This window comes from Phoenix dactylifera, chromosome 8 (genome assembly GCF_051530095.1).
Source record: "Phoenix dactylifera cultivar Ajwa chromosome 8, Ajwa_hap1_PhDact_Kaust_v1.1, whole genome shotgun sequence".
Classification (NCBI taxonomy): Eukaryota; Viridiplantae; Streptophyta; class Magnoliopsida; order Arecales; family Arecaceae; genus Phoenix; species Phoenix dactylifera.
Genome location: NC_143197.1, coordinates 25,120,205 through 25,125,862, shown reverse-complemented (window position 1 = coordinate 25,125,862; position 5,658 = coordinate 25,120,205). Strand labels below are relative to the sequence as shown.

General features: G+C 45.6%; 1 pseudogene across 1 annotated transcript; it reads left to right on the top strand.

Moving 5' to 3' along the window:
- Positions 1-2,999: 2,999 nt before the first annotated feature.
- Positions 3,000-4,536, top strand: LOC103706270 (transcription factor MYBC1 pseudogene; annotated as a pseudogene). Its single transcript, XR_015968245.2, has one exon. The product of XR_015968245.2 is annotated as a transcription factor MYBC1 pseudogene (transcript).
- Positions 4,537-5,658: the final 1,122 nt, after the last annotated feature.

Here is a 5,658-nt window from a genome sequence, read left to right as displayed (position 1 = left end):
ATGCCCGAGATATGGTGTCTCCACTCAAGCATCTTCAGTTTGCAGAAGCCCTCACGGACTGGTAATTTGGAGCATCTATTGGCTCGACATCAATTGCTTTGAATCTTCAAACAACCTGCCCCTAAGTATGCTCGAGTGCTTTCTATTCTCCACTTTAATAATAATTAAAAATTCAAACACAAGCCTCAGCTAGTTGACTGGATTAACCAGTCGGCTCCTTCCTACCACAGTTTAGTCAACTCAATTATGTTTCCTGTGCTAATGATGTCCCTTCAATATCACATCCATTCACATTCGTGCTTCATGATTTGATATGTAATTTCCATGAGGTATAGAATAGGTGAACCGCCAGGATAGTTTCAGAAGGGCACTATGGATGTTAAGCTGGGAAAGCAAACACCATGGCTGTGCATAAATTTGGAGTTGGGCCCTGATGAGTCTGACAATAGAAAGGAACATCTTTCCAACAGAAGCATAAAAATCTCTGTTTTTGCCCTCACTGCTTTCAACCAAACATATCAATCTTCTAATTAAGGGCATTATGCTTTAGGGTTTATCTTTCCATGGGCTTCATGCCACACTCAACTTAGATAACTCCGGAAACACTTATGGTTGGGTCAAACTTGTTTGCAATGTTCATGACACATCACACCTTAGATGCATGAAGTGCCATGCACTCTCAGAGATACAGTCATAATATATAATCGATGTTATGTTGGATAATTATAAAGTCAACAACTTGAGCCGGAAGGCTGAAATATTTTCATGTTATAATCTTGTGCTGGAAAATCATTCAGCACCTATGAGTTTTTCTGGCTTTTTTTCCATGGGCTGTGATACCTAAGCCTTGCACCTTTCAATCACAAGAAACTACTCAAAACACAATTCATTAGAAGATATCGACCGCAAATTTAGGACACCAAATTGACATGCCTGATCTTTCTTTTCATTACGGCACCTACAATGAGGTTGTGCATAGACATAAGTATGGATTCTTCTATAGTTTTAATCTATATCCATAGTTAAGGTATGTGGCATAATACTATAGCTGCAATATTCTAAACTTCACTCTGTCTATGAGGCAATAATTGGCTTAATTGGAATGAGAATTTTACCTTAGTTCCTGTTGGGGGGAAACTGGACCACCCCACAAATATAATCAGAACATCCGAATCCGACGGCAAGGCCGAACCCAGAAGACCGAGCTCATGCAGGGCGAGCTCAGAAGTCCGAGCTCATGCAGGCCGAGTCCAGAAGTCCGAGCCCATGCAGGCCGAGCTCATGCAGGCCGAGCCCAGAAGACCGAGCTCATGCAGGCCGAGCTCAGAAGTCCGAGCTCATGTAGGCCGAGCTCATGCAAGCTGAGCTCATGCAGGCCGAGCTCAGAAGTCCGAGCTCATGCAGGCCGAGCTCAATCAGGCCGAGCTCATGCAGACCGAGCTCATGCAGGCCAAGCCCAGAATACAGAGCTCATGCAGGCCGAGCTCATGCAGGCCGAGGCCAGAAGGCCGAGCTTGTCGTCCACATGCTGCGGCCACGCCCTGCAGTAGTCTCACCGCACCATGCTTTGCTTGCCGGCCACGCCACGGCATATCAATCAGGGACCATACCCTGCTACGACTGTCAACAATTAAATGCGCACGATTTCCACGGATCTCCAGCCAGCCCAAAGTCTCAGGCCATCCACGGTAACTCGTTGACTCACTCAATCCCGTCCAGTCATCCACGGCAACTCATTAATTTACATGATCACACGCAATCATGACGGTAACCCATTAATTCGCCCAGTCGCATCACATGTAACCCTGGCACCCCTCCTATAAAAAGGAAAACTTCTTCCTCTCAAAAAGGGGCTTCGGACTTTTACTTGTAGTCCATCTCCTTCTCCAAACTAAGCCCTCCTCTGACTTAAGCATCGGAGGGCCGGCGCCGGAAACCCTGGCCACCGGCTTCTTGCAGGTCCCCTGGAGAGAGCCGTTCGCCGCCGCACTGCCCGCCGGAGCTCCTCCTTCTTAGCCCGTGGTTGCCCCCGGGTTCAATTTCCAGCAACAGTTTCTTTTTAACTATCAGAACTTGTTGTGCAACCAAATTGTGAGGATTATAGAGGATCCGCTGCTTATTTAATAATCTTTACTCCTTTCTGTCTGGGAAGTATTAACTACAGTTTTTTTTTTAATACATTTCATTTTTCTCTCTCTTAATAGAGCTAACAACTAAACAAAATGGTACTATTTGTAACTCTTTTATCATAATTAGAAGAATTAAATTATGTAGGAGAATATAGTAGCATCATACAACTACCTTTATTTGAATTACAGACACATTATTATAATTTACAAAAGATTTTAGCAATTAGCTGTCAAAATTTAATTTTATTTTTTTCTAAAACGGATGTATCATACATAGCTGGTACGAATATACAAAAAAAAATCAAAAGATAATAAATTCCGGAGCGCACCGGGTAATCCCCTCTCGCCCAGCCAAAGGATCTTCTAAGAATGGTTAGCCATATATGAGGCTACCCATCTGCTGCTCGTTGGTCTCTCAATACACAGGCTCCGTCTGCAAAGCCATCTTATCACTTATCATAGCTTGAATATTCTTAAACAACATGTGGTTATCGCCCCCCTCCTACATCTTGTTGGATCCAATCAATAACTATAGTCGAATCATCCTCAAACATGATAGCACTAGCTCGCAACTCATGCCAAATATAACTTATGTTAGTCCAAGTTATCCATAACTCCACCACTGAATCAAAATATTGAAGATCTGACGATCACCGGCCGTAATTATTCTGAAGTCCAAATATTTGATGGTGAAGCCGGCCTCTTTCTTACTTCTGCCATCCGGTGCACATCCGTCGAAACCTGTTTAACGCTGGGAAGTAGAACGGATGGATGAACGTCACCAAAAGCAGTGCCCTCGTACCAACCGGGCTCATAAACGTACCACCGTCCCATATATAACGGCGAATCCCTCCAAGTCCACATCACCCCTTCCGAGCCCCCACCGCCCCAGCCACCGAGGTCCAAATCGAACCAACTCCAGGCGAGAGAAGAACATGGCCATAACGTCACTGTAATAATTGCAAATCCCAAATAACCAAAATAAACCTCACTTAATAAATCGCGAGAGATAACGAACCAAAACAAACAAACAAAAACAACTGAAATAGAAAACAAAAGAAGGAGATCCACCTCGAAGTCTCTTCCTCACCACCATCTTCCCACCCATTCACTCCCCTCTCCAATTCCATCAGCCTCTCTCTTCCCACATCTGATCTCTTCTTTTCCCTCCCCATAGAAAAGTATAAGAAAAGAAGGAGAAAGAGAGAAAGAAATGGTAGAGAGATCAAGAGTAATAGGAGGAGGGATGAGAGAAGAATCGGAGGAGGAGTCGTCAAACATCAATACTACCAACAGCAGTAACAACTGGTTCGCCAGCTGGGAGGATCAGCTGCCGAAGCCCGAAGAGCTGATGCCCCTCTCGCAAACCCTCATCACCCCCGACCTCGCCCTCGCCTTCGACCTCCCCTCCCATCACCGACCCGCCCCTGCCGCAGCCGCCGCAGCCGCAGCCGCAGCCGCCCTCCCCGACCACGAATCCGGAGGCGGAGCCGCCCTGGTCGGAGACGAGGGGGCGGCGGCGCGGACGCTGAAGCGGCCAAGGCTGGTGTGGACGCCGCAGCTCCACAAACGGTTCGTGGATGCGGTGGCCCACCTGGGGATCAAGAACGCCGTCCCCAAGACCATCATGCAGCTGATGGGCGTCGAGGGCCTCACCCGGGAGAACGTCGCCAGCCACCTCCAGAAGTACCGCCTCTACCTCAAGCGCATGCAGCAGACCTCCTCCTCCGCCGATGGCCACGGCGGCGCCGCCCTCGCCGGAGGCGGCCACATCTCGGCGGCCGACCACCAGCTCTTCGCCAGCGGCCCCGTCCCCCACCACTTCCTCAGCCCCCGAGGGCCGGAGCCGCCCTTCGTGCCGCTCGTCCCTGTGAACCCCCTCCACCACCCGCACCAACAGCACCAGATCGGGCAGCAGTACTACTATCAGAGGCAGATGGGGCATTTTGGGCCGGCGGCGAGCGGGGGCGTCCGTGGGGGTGGTGGTGGGTTCGATCATCGGTTCCTGTCGCAGGCCTCGGCACGGCCGATGGGGATGCATCAGATGGGAATGGGGATGGGGATGGGTTTCCACCCGGCGGCTGCTTCGTATGGGGAGGAATTGGAGTCGGGGGAGAGGGGAGGTGGAAGGAGGGAGCTCACTCTTTTTCCCACAGGTGATGATTGAGCCTTCCTCCCAGGTAATCTTCGCTAATGCTATGAGAAAGGTTGAGGTTTGGGGTAAATATAAAGAATAGAAAGGAGAACGGTTCTGGCATTAGGTTGGGGTTTCTTTTTCCATCCTTACATTGTTATTGTCATCTCTGTCGTGGTCGTCAAAACATTCTCTGCTCATGTTGTTATTGTTGTTGTTGTTGTTGTTCTCATTGTTGTCATCAGTATTATCATCGGTAGTAGTTATAATTAATATTGCCTCAAAATTGAGTGGAATTAGGTGTTGGAGCTCCAAAGTAGAATAGTATCTCTAATCGAATGTTGGCTATCATAACTGGGGATGTTATCAGAACTAGGATTTTGATCAAAACTTGTTGCTTTATTGTTCTGGGTAGGTAAAGAAAAATGTGGTGGTAGAATTCTTGAGCCAGCATAGGATGGTGATGGTATCATTTGTCTTTGAAGCGAATGGAAGTTAGGGAAATGCATAATCAGGGTTTGTTTGATTGGTCTACACGGACTTGGGTACCCTTTGATTCTTAGGCTTTTGATTTGTAAAGTTAAAGATTGTAAAATTGAACAGTGTTAGTGTCTATTTCCTTGTTGTTGCCCATTGTTCTGAATTACATGACTTGAAAATTCTGTTAAAAACTAGTATTTATGAATGTTGTCTGAATGTTTACTGTATAACAACCTCCTTGTCGAAATGAAAATGTAGCCAAAAACTATGAGCTTACAAATTTATTCATCAATGCATTTGGCTTGTGCTCTTTTTATTTGAATGATGATAGTGGACTCCTACCTGGACAGTTACTCTGATTTTAGCTGCTTTCACTACTAAGAAAATACACATTTGGACATTTAACTTTGTTTCACTTCACCCAAGATTTTTTGTCTCAGTTATCCTTTACTTGTCTAGGTTGAGATCAATTATATAAACTTCCATCAAATGATAGTTATGTCAGTCAAACACTTTATTGGTGCCATTTTGTAAACTTTTCTGCTGTATTCTAGGAATAGATACTGATTTGAAAGGAGAGTTTACAATGGGTTGGACCGAAAGTAATATGACAGAGTTTGGTGGTGCTTAAGGTTTATTATCAATGATGCTGACATCATTTAATCTATAGTGAGTAAATTACATTCTAATCCAGGTAGAGCTTATGTGAACTATACCTATGCCAAATGTTCATTGAATCCAAAAATGATCCTTATCAAGAACTGTTATGCATAGCTTTGATTGTTGGTGATGTTTGAATTTATATGGAACCTTACAGAGTATTCAATGAATCTGGTTTCTGCTTGTCTTGACTTTTTTACCATTTCATTTTCTGTTTTGTATGTTTATAATTTGAAGATTTCCCTACTTCAAGGC